Here is a 15104-nt window from a genome sequence, read left to right as displayed (position 1 = left end):
ATGTGAAGTGGGAACTAATATTTCCTAAAAGACACATGAGGAACTTTCGTTCAGGGTTTAGTTTCCGCCTGTGAGCCTTTTTTGACGCACGGATGACTATAGCCTGTGTTTTAGCCTGGTCGGGACCAGGCTAATTATATCTGACTCAGAAGGAGCTCAACCAAGCAGCGAATTATTTGAGCCACATTGATGGCACCGAACGCAAGCTAACATTTTCGAGGCTTAGAACTTTATCGAGGCTTAGAACTTTATCGAGCTTTGTGGAATATGGCCCTGGACTAAATCACACTATTGATTATACATTTAATTGAATTGTTGCCCTTCTGGTTGTCCTCCGCGGTGTATTGAAGAACATATTGTAGATGTTCTCCATGTCCATTTGTTGCTGTCGGTGGTAGTAGAGGAGCAACAGTAAATTTTGCTGTAAAAGCCCAATCAAGCTCAATAGGTTCTATATCGTGGAGCTCCGCCCCATAGGGGAGCTCTGCTCCTATTGGTTTACCCGCTACCTAAAGTAGCCAATGACTGAATTTTTCAATGCCTGCGCCCGCCTGGGGTGCTATATAAAGGGGCGTCCTTCGCTCCATCATTCTCCCAAAAAGTTCAGCACAGGTTTATATCTGAAGACTGAGAAGGACGACTACTAAGACTGGAGGACCCGCCAGACTTTTCCCTTCAAGATGGATCGTCCGCCGCCTATGGAGAAGTTCCTCCGGGACGCCTGCCGCTGCGACTTCCAAGCAGCGGAGGACGCTTTTCAGCGGAGGAAACTTTTCCCTTCAGCGATGGATCGTTCGCCGCCGACCACGAAGAAGTTCCTCCGGGACACCTGCCGCTGCGATTTTCTAGCAGCGGAGGACAAGCAAGAACGGCGTTCTGGGCAGGCACCTCCCCAAGTAGGGATGGTCCCGCCCGCTCAGCCGGCCCTGACATCACGCCGCCCTCACCCAGCTGAGTGGTCGGTGCCGATGTCAGAATCAGAAAGCTCTGATGAGAGCGAGCGGCAGGTAGAGCACGTGCTCCCCGCCCTCGCCGCCCCATCTCGGTGCGCAGGCGGCGGCAGCGGCGAATAACATCGCCGTGTTTAACGCCGCCATTGCGAAAATCACTGCGAAACGGAGGTTTCGGCGTGATGCGGCACTGGCTCTACCTCTAAACGACGGAGCCATGCCCCACTCGGCATCCCCAGCCCCCGCCGCTGACCACTGGGAGGGCCCGCTACGGCCCCCACGGCAGCGTGGCCCGGTTTCACGGGCGGAGGGGTCGGTAATGACCCCACCACCGGTTTCCTCTTCATGGCTGCTACCTCATAAAGAGGCAAAAGAAGGAAAATCCCCACCTTACTTTTTCAGTAAAGGAGATTTTTCCCATGTTATCTACCGGAGCGGAGACCCACCTGCCTTGTCGGAGCGTGGTCCAATCGCTACCGGTTAAAAACAAGGCGGAGACTGGCCCAGCTTACCAGCGTGTGGCCAGCTCTCTGCCTAGCGGACTACCTGCCGCTGCGATTTTCTAGCAGCGGAGGACAAGCAAGAACGGCGTTCTGGGCAGGCACCTCCCCAAGTAGGGATGGTCCCGCCCGCTCAGCCGGCCCTGACATCACGCCGCCCTCACCCAGCTGAGTGGTCGGTGCCGGTGTCAGAATCAGAAAGCTCTGATGAGAGCGAGCGGCAGGTAGAGCACGTGCTCCCCGCCTTCGCCGCCCCATCTCGGTGCGCAGGCGGCGGCAGCGGCGAATAACATCGCCGTGTTTAACGCCGCCATTGCGAAAATCACTGGGAAACGGAGGTTTCGGCGTGATGCGGCACTGGCTCTACCTCTAAACGACGGAGCCATGCCCCACTCGGCATCCCCAGCCCCCGCCGCTGACCACTGGGAGGGCCCGCTACGGCCCCCCACGGCAGCGTGGCCCGGTTTCACGGGCGGAGGGGTCGGTAATGACCCCACCACCGGTTTCCTCTTCATGGCTGCTACCTCATAAAGAGGCAAAAGAAGGAAAATCCCCACCTTACTTTTTCAGTAAAGGAGATTTTTCCCATGTTATCTACCGGAGCGGAGACCCACCTGCCTTGTCGGAGCGTGGTCCAATCGCTACCGGTTAGAAACAAGGCGGAGACTGGCCCAGCTTACCAGCGTGTGGCCAGCTCTCTGCCTAGCGGACTAACCCCTATCACGACACAAAGGGGGTTAAACACCCCTGTCTGTAGCCGTATGGAGGGACCGTTATTTACATCAAAAACTCCTCCATGTCTATCAAGACCTGGCCCAGCTCATGAGCGTGCGGCGTTTTTTTTTTTTTGGGTTATCAGGCATAATAAACCTACGTCGATAAAGGGCATTGTTACTCAAAACAAGCACTCTTTACAGACGGCAAACCATCCCTAAGGAAGATTTTCCATGGTATCTACCAGAGCGGAGACCCACCTGCCTTGTCAGAGTGTGGTCGAATCGCTACCGGTTAGAAACAAGGCGGAGACTGGCCCAGCTTACCGGCGTGTGGCCAGCTCTCTGCCTAGCGGACTTACCCCTATCACGACACGAGGCGGGTTAAACACCCCTGTCTGTAGCCGTATAGAGGGACCGTTATCTACCAGAGCGGAGATCGACCTGCCTTGTCAGAGTGTGGTCGACTCGCTACAACAAACCGGAGTCTGGCCCAGCTTACCGGCGTGTGGCCAGCTCTCTGCCTAACGGACTTACCCCTATCACGACACGTAGCGGGTTAAACACCCCTGTATGTAGCCGTATAGAGGGGTCGTTATGTACATCAAAAACCCCTCCATGTCTATCAAGACCTGGCCCAGCTCATGAGCGTGCGGCCGGTTCTTTGATTATCAGGCATAATAAACCTGCGTCAATAAAGAGCATTGTTACACATAACAAACACTCTTTACAGACGGCAGCCCATCCCTTTCGAAATGACCCCACCTTGGGCTGTGCCACCTCCTCGGTGTGCAGCGGCGGCTGGGATCATACAGAAATTCAAGTTTTTTCTGTCGACTGCACCACAACAGACGGTCCAGCCGCTGTCGTTGCGTTATGCAGAATGACTAGAAGGGACAGGTATTCTGTCGGGCTGGCTAGACAGGACATTGAGGAGGGGATATGCACTACAGTTCATTCAGCCTCCTCCGCCCTTCAGGGGCGTGAGAGAGACTGTTTTTTGTCCTGCCCGATAAAGACACGTGCGCTCCAGGAGGAGATTACGAATCTCCTAACAAAGGGCGCAGTGACATTGGTTCCGAGGGACCAGTGGGACATGAGATGGTACTCCCCGTATTTCCTTGTTCCAAAGAATTCGGGAGACATGAGACCCATACTAGATTTCAGGGTCCTCAACGAGAGAGTGGCGAAACGCCCCTTTCGTAGATACCTGAGGGTCGCGTATTTCGTGTGCCAATCACAGAGTGGCACAGGAAATTCCTACGTTTTGTTTTCCAAAGGAAGGTTTACGAGTACACGCGCCTGCCCTTCGGGTGCACGCTTGCTCCTCGTTTTTTCTCCAAATGCGTGCAGACAGCACTCGAACCACTGAGGCGAAACGAGATACGCATATTAGCATATCTCGACGACCTACTGGTCTTGGCCCAATGCCCAAATCGAGCCATTCGGGACGCAACCTCACTGGTGCAGCACCTCACTCAGCTGGGGTTAGCTGTAAACTGGACAGAGAGTGCTCCGTGGCCGGCTCAACAGTTTTCCTATCTAGGCATTCAGTTGGATACTGCCGAGATGAGGGCCAGTTTATCGGCACCACGGAGAGCGACACTGACGTCAGCTCTCCGGGTGTGTCGAGTGACAAATACAATCACCGCTCTGTCAAGGATGTCCTTACTAGGACTGATGTCTGCAGCCCATGTAGTGGTCCCCTTAGGCCTGTTACACATGCGCAGACTGCAGAGGCGGTTCGCACGACTGCGACGGGTTCCAGTGAGACGCCGTCGCAAGTTGATTGTAATACAGAGATCGGTCAAAACCGACCTCAGCTACTGGAGAGACCCGCGCGTCATCGCGCGCGGAGTCGCCTGAGTTCGCTGAAAGCTCTCCACATTCCAGGTCTGCTCAACGAAGGAGCAGATCTGTTATCACGGGGAGGCCCGAGGGACGACGACTGGAGGTTAGCACCCTCCATTGTGTCGCTGATTTGGGCACGGTTCGGGCAAGCAGAAGTGGTTCTGTTTGCGTCACGGACGAATGCGCAGTGTCACCTTTGGTTCTCCCTGCGCGAACAGGACAACCCGCCATTGGGAGTCGATACATTCGCACTCCACCCATGGCCGAGGGTCCTGTTATACGCGTTCCCACCCCTGACATCTATCCTCCCACTGTTGGCACGAGTGAGGTCAGAGAGGCTAGAGTTAATTCTTGTAGCCCCGGACCGTCCCGGAGCCCCGTGGTTTCCGGAACTGATGGAGATGTTGGTAGAGGGCCCATGGCCCATACCTCATCGACAAGATGCACTCTCTCAAGCCGGAGGCTTGGTGAAGGGGCCGCCTATGAGGGGGGGCCCCTCATGGCCTGGTTACTGAGAGGGATTGTTAGAACGCAGGGGTCTGACAGACGCGGTCATTCAGACCATTCAGAGTGCGCGCGCGCAATCCACTGCAAAGGGATATGCGGCGCGCTGGCGAGTTTTACACAGTGGTGTGAGGGACAGGACGTTGACCCTGTCTGTTGTCGGGTCGAAACGTTCTTGTGCTTCTTACAGTCGCTGTTGACAAGGGATTGGCGGCGGGAACTATTAAAGTTTACGCGGCTGCCATCTCAGCTTGTCATGAGGGTTTTGCGACAACGACACTGGTTTTTCAGTCATTCGCTGGTTTTAGCGTTTTTTGACTGGAGTGTGTAGGCTTAGACGCCCTCATAGGACTCTAATGCCAAAATGGGACCTGTCGATTGTGCTAGAGGCGCTGTGCGTGCCCCCATTCGAACCCATTGTCACTGTGTCGTTGCGTTGTATTGTCTCTCAAGACGAGTCTACTCCTCGCCTTGACTACGGCTGAGCGAGTGAGTGATTTGTGCGCTCTCTCGTCACGGGCAGATTGTTTGATCATATCTGATGACGAAACAAAAGCTGTATTACGCCCTAACCCGGATTTTATCCCTACGGTTAATCGTGGGTTTAGGGTTCAGAGCTGTGCTCTGAGCGCCTTTTTTTCCTCCTCCTCACGACGGAGAGAGGGAGAGGCGTTTTACATTGTATTGTCCGGTGCGCGCGTTGGCACAATATGTGAAGCGCGAGGCAGGACTGAGATCTTCTCCCCGGCTTCTGATCTGCTATGGCGGACAGAAAGCCGGGACACCACTCTCGAAACAGAGGCTGTCCCTTGTGGATTTGAGGCTATTAGCCTCGCATACGAATCGAAGGGGCAGCCCGTGCCGACTGGCATTCGGGCTCATTCCACCAGGGGCATGGCCGCATCAGTGGCCATTCTCAGGGGAGTGGGAGTGGAGGAGATATGTGTGGCGGCGTCTTGGTCGTCGCCATCACTTTTTATACGGTGTTACTTGAAGATATTTCTTCCTCATCCTTTTCTCATTCTGTCCTCAGTTTTGCTGATGACTGATGTAGTGGGGAAGGCACTTGGATTACCCTGGTCATGGGATTCTATTCAAGTGCTGTCAGGATGAATACGGATGTGCCTGGGGAAGGGACCCTCCTCCAGGACATGTTCCGTTAGATCAACAACCCTACGTGCTCACGTAAGGGTTAGGTCAGTGATATTCTTCCTCAATCCTTTCTCATTCTGTCCTCAGTTTGCTGATGACTGATGTTGTGGGAAGGGCACTTGGATTACCCTGGTCATGGGGATTCTATTCAAGTGCTGTCAGGATGAATACGGATGTGCCTGGGGAGGGGACCCTCCTCCAGGACATGTCTGTTAGATCAACAACCCAACGTAAGGGTTGGGTAAGTGATATTTCTTCCTCATCCTTTTCTCATTCTGTCCTCAGTTTGCTGAGGACTGATGTAGTGGGGATGGCACTTGGATTACCCTGGTTGGGGATGCTATTCAAGTGCTGTCAGGATGATTACGGATGTGCCTGGGGAGGGGACCCTCCTCCAGGACATGTTCCGTTAGATCTACAACCCTGCGTGCTCACGTAACGGCTAGATCAGTGGAGCAGACTCGGTGTGGGTTGGGCCAACTTTTTAAGGTTGTCTTGAACCAACATCAGTGGTCAGCTCCGGGTGCCGCTGAGATTGTTTTCGGATTAATAGTCTCAGTGGGGGTACATTTGGCCTCGCTCGCTCCGCCTAAACCAATAGGAGCAGAGCTCCCCTATGGGGCGGAGCTCCACGATATAGAACGATAGTTATGGAGATAGACTCCAGTTCTATGAGTGGAGCGGAGCCCCATAGGGCTGCTGGCCCACTTCGACTCGTTCAAACCCGGCTGTTTTGTATGTTTGGGAGAATGATGGAGCGAAGGACGCCCCTTTATATAGCACCCCAGGCGGGCGCAGGCATTGAAAAATTCAGTCATTGGCTACTTTAGGTAGCGGGTAAACCAATAGGAGCAGAGCTCCCCTATGGGGCTCCGCTCCACTCATAGAACTGGAGTCTATCTCCATAACTATCGTTCTGCAGCACGAACGCAACAACTCTGTAAGGTGCCATTGTTGTTGTTGTTGTTGTTGGCTGGGTTAGCGCATGCGTGTTACATAAAACAGCTGCACTGCGCATCATCTACGCGCATGATGACGTGACGAATACAAAACAAACGTCTATCTCGTCCAGACGTCAAAAAATATAATATTTTTAAGGATCTTCACTCTGGCAGGCGTTTTTAAACATCTTCGTTTTCAGAGGGCAAAAACTCGTTTGCGTCTGGACGAACCCCCCAAAACGAATAGAAACATCCACGTTTGTCAAAAAAACGTATAGGGCCTCAGGTTGTAAATCTCGGATTTTCCCATCCGGCCATAGGTCCTACCCTTTCCGGCCATAGGTTGCGCTATGATTCGCTGTGCCAACTGTGACGCCTCCCACTCTGCCTGCATATTGGCTGTGGCTGGAGCCTGGGCAGAGTGGGTGGGTCGTTAGGTTGAGTGGTGTCACCTGGGTTTGGGGAGCTGGGGATATATATATGAGAGGGGTGTCCTCAGCTCTCTCTCTCTTCCTTATGATTCGGGTTCTGTTGGTAAGGTCGCTGGGTACCTGGTTTTTGGGGCCTTTTAGTTTTACACTACATACGTTCATACACCTTACACATACAACATACATTCTACAACCATTCACTCATGGCATACACTACTGATTCTTATCCATAATCATATACATGTTATTTAGTTTATTTTGGTTCATTTAAGTAAATAAAACTTTAATTGTATCATTTAAACGCATGTGTGGACTCCCTTATTTGTTACTACCTTCGGGTGTGTAACAAATCGATGACGACGAAAATCCATTATTAGATCTGAAACAGGGCCCCTTGATGCATTTTTAGGTGGCCAGTGTTTTGCCGGTAAACAACAGACATCCGTATTCTTCATTATAAACTTCCGTTATGCAATAAAATAAATGAATCAAAAACTAAACGCAAAGAAGTAGACTACCTAAAACAACGGAAATGGAGCACATGTATTTAATTGTGTACACCGATTTTTGTAAATAATAAAAATGTCACTTCATAGTAAAAATGCCAATTTTCCTCAGCCAGTGATGAACTCCAGCTGATGATCACAATCACATTCACTGTTGAAACCTGCATTTTTTTTTTAATTAATGAAAATCCACTCCCTGCATTCATTTAATTGAACCAAACCCTACCACATCGGCTATGAGGCTTGACAATGCATTTTGCTACTGTGATATAACTCAAAAAGCCAGTGGCTCTCAATATGCCATTGACATTAGACCTGAAAATAAACCATTCAGCTCAGGCCTTTCACCTAAAGATCTGAGGAAACAAAGCCATAGCTTTAGTTAAATGAATACATAAGAGACAACTCAACTTACGAGCCTTGGATGTCACAAAAAACAAAAGGCTTTCAAATGGGAAGACACAATACATTTGCTTTTATTTATAGTTAACAGATGAAAATTGCCACACCGAAATGGAAACAAGACATTCTGTGTGTGTGAGTTCTGTACTTCTATCCACATCAGTTTCTCCCTGCTGTCTTAAAGTGACAAGCACCCTTTTCTCAAACACACACAGTAAAGTCCAAATGGACCTAACCCTAGGAAGCAAGTTGCCTAATGGCATGAAAATGCAACATGTTGTACTTGTTGTGTGCCTGTACGTGTGAGAAGATGTATTTTTCCACTAGGCACTTCACATCAAGCACTACAACTCCCTACAGTTTTCCGCTTCGTCGCGTGCAGGGCCTCTAGGGAATGGCCTAGGAGGGTGAAAGTTGACATGGTACAATGTCCCATGAAGGGGAAGGAGTGTGTAGTTTGGTGAGTGTGACTCTTTCGCAGCCTGTTCCCTGGGCCCAAACGTACCCCAGCAGGAGCACCTTTCAGTCAAAGGGCACAGACCTATGAAGGCCTCTAGGGAATGGCCTAGGAGGGTGAAAGTTGACATGGTACAATGTAGGGATACAATGAAGGAGTGTGTAGAGTTTGGTGAGTGTGACTCTTTCGCAGCCCGTTCCCTGGGCCCAAACGTACGCCAGCAGCAGCACCCACTTTAATTCAGGCTTTTCGGCCTAGGCAACTATAAGTAGACAACTCCCTGGCTTAAGTCTTCCTAGGAGGGTGAAAGTTGACATGGTACAATGTAGGGATACAATGAAGGAGTGTGTCAAGTTTGGTGAGTGTGACTCTTTCGCAGCCCGTTTCCTGGGCCCAAACGTACCCCAGCACTTTAATTCAGGCTTTTGGGCCTAGTCTAGTGTGACATTAAAGGTTAAAGGACTTTAGCTCAGTCTGTGGTTAGAGTGTCTGTAGTTAGAGTGTCTGTGGTTAGAGTGTCTGTGGTTTGAGTGTGTGTTAGTTTGTGTGTCTGAATGTGTGTGAAGTTCAGAATCCGAGAGAGAGTGAGAGAGAGTGAGAGAGTGAGAGAGAGAGAGTGAGAGAGAGTGAGAGAAAAAAAAAAGTGTGTGTGTGAGAGAGAGAGAGTGAGAGAGAGTGTGAGTGTGTGTGTGTGTGTGTGTGTGTGTGAGAGAGAGAGAGTGTGTGTGTGTGTGAGAGAGAGAGAGTGTGTGTGTGTGTGTGTGTGTGTGCCTGTGTATACTACTATGTGGGGACTGAGGTCTGACAGCACAACCACGGTGTGGGGACCCAAAACAGAGTGAGAGAGTGGTCCACACAACACAACATCTGCTGACTTTTTTAGACACTCTTTACAGGGACATAATCCCTGAGAATGAGAGGGGTCTAAATGGAGACCATCTGAACAAGTATGTTGTTGTATGGGATAATGTGCGTTTTCACCACTCAGATCTGGTCAGACAGTGGTTTGCAGCACATGAAAGGATGCTGGTGGAATATCTCCCTCCCTACTCCCCATTCCTGAATCCAATAGAGGAGTTTTTCTCTGCCTGGAGGTGGAAGGTATATGACCGGCATCCACATACCCAAATGGCCTTGCTAGCAGAGGGTGGATTCGCCACTCAGGGAGATACTTTCCTCGCTGCATTACCAGGGATGATATTCGCTGTGATGTCGATGAAAATATGTGGCCAGACAGACAGGAACGTCTGGATGTCAATGAATGATTTACAGTATGTTGGATGTTCCAATTCAGTTCCAATATGTACTGCAATATTGTTTACAGTTGTGCACAGCTCTACCCAAAGGGTGTTTCTTATGTTTGTGGTAAACAAGTTTGTATTTTTCTTTTGCACAATGCTGTGAACAAATTAGAATTGCAAAGAGCATATGCAGTAAAAATGTGAAACATAACAATTCAGCGTCTTGTACTCATTTACCTCACTAAATACAGTAATGTGTAACCCACTGTAGATTTCAAATGGCTGTGCAAATAGTGTATAGTACTGTCTTGAGCATTTTCAGGTAGTGTCACCAAGATCTGACTTTTTTGCATTGGAAAACACTTGCAGAGTGAACTGTCATAATGAAAACATGACAAAGCCATTTGACTATCTTGTTCATAAACAATGGTGTCAGGACTTTTCATTTTGATGACACTGACACTTTCATTGACATGAATACTTGCTTTTGAGGAATGAACTATCCATTTTGAGCAAGTGACACGCTTTTGCAGGTTAACACCTAGGTTTTGCAGTTTGTACTAATTGTTCTGAGAAATGCACTAACTGTTGTGCAAATGTTAATAGTGATGTGAGAAATGCACCAAAGCGACTGAGAAAAACTGTAACAGGTCAAGTTACATGTTAACATAGGACCCCTTCTTTGATATCACCTTCACAATTCTTGCATCCATTGAACTTGTGAGTTTTTGGACAGTTTCTGCTTGAATTTCTTTGCAGGATGCCAGAATAGCCTCCCAGAGCTGCTGTTTTGATGTGAACTGCCTCCCACCCTCATATATATTTTGCTTGAGGATGCTCCAAAGGTTCTCAATAGGGTTGAGGTCAGGGGAAGATGGGGGCCACACCATGAGTTTCTCTCCTTTTATGCCTATAGCAGCCAATGACACAGAGGTATTCTGGTGATGTCTCCCCTCCCCCGCCCCAACCTGCAGCTGACCTGGCTGTGACCTTTCAGAGGGCCAAGCAGTATGGTACCAATTCAGTCTGAGAAACAGACCAACAGAAATCTGCAGCAGTAGTTTTATTAACAGTAGACTGATTTTATTTTAAGTTTATATCATTCTAATAACATACTATTGTGATTTTCATATATTTTTTAAATCTGTATTTCCTGTTTTTTCACTGTTAAAATATATTGAGCATATAATTGAGCGCTGTTTGGTGATACATTGGGCTAGAGACTAAAGTTCAGGAGGTCGGCAATGTTAAATGAACGGCTGAGGCCTGAGTGTGCTGCTAGCTGTGGAAGGTGCTGTGTGGGGGAGGGGGAGGCGAATAGTGAGTGACTAAATTGAGCGCTGTTTGGTGATACATTGGGCTAGAGACTTGAAATCACGTTTGGCTGAAAGCTGGCATCCCACTGATGGCGTGTGTCTTTTTCTGTTCCCCTGGCTACATAGGAAGTGTCCCAAAAGTGAGCCTAAAGTTCAGGAGGTCGGCAATGTTAAATGAACGGCTGAGGCCTGAGTGTATTAGTAATAAGTACTATATTTGTAATTTTAAGGAGAGTTCTGTAAATGCGTTAATGTAGTGTACCAGAACTGTGTATTAAAAATGACAACATTCTCAATCATGCAAGCCATATAATGGTTTAAATTATAAAAACATTTAAAACTGTTGTTTTATCTTTAAATAATTACAAAACATAAAGGGATTAAGCAGTTCTACATTTATGAATAATAATTATTCATCTTGTTCCAGAAAACCAGTTATTCCCGTGTGCATTGAATGCAGCAGTAGCTTTGGGGAAAGTTTGGAGGTGCAGGTGCTTAATTGATGTCTCCCCTCCCCCGCCCCAACCTGCAGCTGACCTGGCTGTGACCTTTCAGAGGGCCAAGCAGTATGGAACCAATTCAGTATGAGAAACAGACCAACAGAAATCTGCAGCAGTAGTTTTATTAACAGTAGACTGATTTTATTTTAAGTTTATATCATTCTAATAACATACTATTGTGATTTATTTTATTTTTTTAAATCTGTATTTCCTGTTTTTTCACTGTTAAAATATATTAAGCATATCATTGAGTGCTGTTTGGTGGTACATTGGGCTAGAGACTTGAAATCACTTTTGGCTGAAAGCTGGCATCCCACTGATGGTGTGTGTCTTTTTCTGTTCCCCTGGCTACATAGGAAGTGTCCCAAAAGTGAGCCTAAAGTTCAGGAGGTCGCCAATGTTAAACGGCTGAGTGGGGAGGGGTAGTGAGTGACTAAATTGAGTGCTGTTTGGTGATACATTGGGCTAGAGACCTGAAATCACTTTTGGCTGAAAGCTGGCATCCCACTGATGGTGTGTGTCTTTTTCTGTTTCCCTGGCTACATAGGAAGTGTCCCAAAAGTGAGCCTAAAGTTCAGGAGGTCGCCAATGTTAAACGGCTGAGTGGGGAGGGGTAGTGAGTGACTAAATTGAGTGCTGTTTGGTGATACATTGGGCTAGAGACCTGAAATCACTTTTGGCTGAAAGCTGGCATCCCACTGATGGTGTGTGTCTTTTTCTGTTTCCCTGGCTACATAGGAAGTGTCCCAAAAGTGAGCCTAAAGTTCAGGAGGTCGCCAATGTTAAACGGCTGAGTGGGGAGGGGTAGTGAGTGACTAAATTGAGTGCTGTTTGGTGATACATTGGGCTAGAGACCTGAAATCACTTTTGGCTGAAAGCTGGCATCCCACTGATGGTGTGGGTCTTTTTCTGTTCCCCTGGCTACATAGGAAGTGTCCCAAAAGTGAGCCTAAAGTTCAGGAGGTCGCCAATGTTAAACGTCTGAGTGGGGAGGGGTAGTGAGTGACTAAATTGAGCGCTGTTTGGTGATACATTGGGCTAGAGACTTGAAATCACTTTTGGCTGAAAGATGGCATCCCACTGATGGCGTGTGTCTTTTTCTGTTCCCCTGGCTACAAAGGAAGTGTCCCAAAAGTGAGCCTAAAGTTCAGGAGGTCGCCAATGTTAAACGGCTGAGTGGGGAGGGGTAGTGAGTGACTAAATTGAGCGCTGTTTGGTGATACATTGGGCTAGAGACTTGAAATCACTTTTGGCTGAAAGCTGGCATCCCACTGATGGTGTGTGTCTTTTTCTGTTCCCCTGGCTACATAGGAAGTGTCCCAAAAGTGAGCCTAAAGTTCAGGAGGTCGGCAATGTTAAATGAACAGCTGAGGCCTGAGTGTGCTGCTGTCTGTGGAAGGTGCTGTGTGGGGGAGGGGTAGGCGAATAGTGAGTGACTAAATTGAGCGCTGTTTGGTGATACATTGGGCTAGAGAGTATTGAGTTACATGCTAAGTTGTATCAGTGCTAACTAGAGTACTGAGTTACATGCTAAGCTGTATCAGTGCTAACTAGAGTACTGAGTTACATGCTAAGCTGTATCAGTGCTAACTAGTGTACTGAGTTACATGCTAAGCTGTATCAGTGCTAACTACTGTACTGAGTTACATGCTAAGCTGTATCAGTGCTAACTAGAGTATTGAGTTACATGCTAAGCTGTATCAGTGCTAACTAGAGTATTGAGTTACATGCTAAGCTGTATCAGTGCTAACTAGAGTACTGAGTTACATGCTAAGCTGTATCAGTGCTAACTAGAGTACTGAGTTACATGCTAAGCTGTATCAGTGCTAACTACTGTACTGAGTTACATGCTAAGCTGTATCAGTGCTAACTAGAGTACTGAGTTACATGCTAAGCTGTAACCCGAGTTAACAATAACTATACAATTATAGTGACAATAACAACAATAACAACAATAACATAGTGACAATAACTCACTATGTCAACCTGAGTGCGCTCCCGGGAGATTAAACAAACGCACCCAAAGTCTTCAAGGGTTCAGGGCTTGGATAAGGGCTCCATTTGGGATTCAACCAAAGTGTGTTAAGGTGTTCCCCAGAAAGATGGTAACATCTGAAAGTGTGTTAAGGTGTTCCCCAGAAAGATGGTAACATCTGAAAGTGTGTTATGGTGTCCCCAGAAAGATGGTAACATCTGAAAGTGTGTTATGGTGTCCCCAGAAAGATGGTAACATCTGAAAGTGTGTTATGGTGTCCCCGGAAAGATAGTAATATCTGAAAGTGTGTTATGGTGTCCCCAGAAAGATAGCAACCTGAGACTCCCCACATGGGTGGAAGAAGTCATGTCTTGAAAAAAGTATTGAATATTGCTAATTTGAAGTGAGATTCTGGTTCCTGATTTTTTTCTGATCATGCCTGATTTTTCTCAGTGCTGTACGGTGTCTAGAAAGGGGTGTCCCCACACGGGAGGTCCTAGTCATATTGTCCCACAATGTAGCATAAACAAGTATGTGTGTGTGTGAGAGAGAGAGAGTGTGTGTGTGTGTGTGTGTGTGTGTGTGTGTGTGTGAGAGAGAGAGAGAGAGAGAGAGAGAGAGAGAGAGAGTGTGAGTGTGTGTGTGTGTGTGTGTGCCTCATTTTAAGTACCCCTGCTCCACTACCCCCGCTATCCCTCACTAAAACCAGGGGTGTAGTGGAGGGTAAACCCAAGTAAACTCAGTTTACCCACCTCTTTAGAATTAGGCTGAGAGCGTCACTTATTTTCTGATCAACTGTATTAATTAATGAGGGGAAACAAGGTTGGTAAACTCTGCACTCAACAGAGTTTACCCATACATACATGTTACGAGGGGGTCAGCGAAGATGACTCCCCATCGCCTCTGCTGGTCGAAGAGCGACATTACTCCAGCCCTGGACTAATTATGTTATGATTGTCACCTGTGAGTGTTTGTCTGTGTATATAGGTGTGTCCCATTTCCTTGTTCCCTTGTCAGTTGTTCGTGTTTGTTGACGTGATGAGAACCCTTGCTTGTCTTATGGAATATACCGTGTCTGCTATTTTGACTATGTCCGTTCTGTCCTGGAGGACTTAAATTACCTGTCGCTATTCCCAGGTATTGTGACTGTATTTAGTGTTCGTTATTTTCGTTGTATTTACATTATTCTTGCAGTTAGCTGATGGAGCCTTGATTGCTCTCCTTTTGTTTTGTCGATACGCTAGTTGGTTTTGTATCCGCTATTATTTATGTACTCGCAACTCAGAGTCGTGCTTGCTCCCCTTTACTGTTGGTTCTATATCCGTGCCCTGTTGTGACTGTTCTTTGACTCTCAGTAAAGAGAAACTTATTTTTATCACTGTCTCGACCTCCTTTCATCCGAGCTGCACCGCACATGGATCCAACACAAAGCTACCTCTAGAACTTTATACCAAAACGTAACACATACATACAAACATACACACTGATTCTGACATCTTCCCGCACACACACACAATGCATGCATGATGTATACATACATACAGACAGTATGTATACAGTATAATTATGTGTATTTTATGTCTTTTTATATGGAATTCAATGTAATTTAACATTCAAGACAATTAAGCAAATACCAGTATTTAAAAATAAATTATCGGTAGAATA

General features: G+C 47.7%; 1 protein-coding gene across 1 annotated transcript in view; it reads right to left on the bottom strand.

The window, feature by feature from the left end:
- Window positions 1–14061, bottom strand: part of LOC308152941 (histone H3.2) — a gene marked incomplete at its 3' end in the record, with an annotated part of 30412 nt that extends 16351 nt beyond the window's left edge. The window contains exon 1 of the mRNA XM_080526013.1: window positions 13981–14061. The remainder of the gene's footprint in view (window positions 1–13980) is intronic.
- Window positions 14062–15104: the final 1043 nt, after the last annotated feature.

Source organism: Nansenia antarctica, assembly GCF_963989245.1.
Source record: "Nansenia antarctica genome assembly, chromosome: 3".
NCBI classification, from domain to species: domain Eukaryota; kingdom Metazoa; phylum Chordata; class Actinopteri; order Argentiniformes; family Microstomatidae; genus Nansenia; species Nansenia antarctica.
Note: the sequence above shows the minus strand (reverse complement) of the source record. Positions and strands in the feature narration are given on the sequence as shown.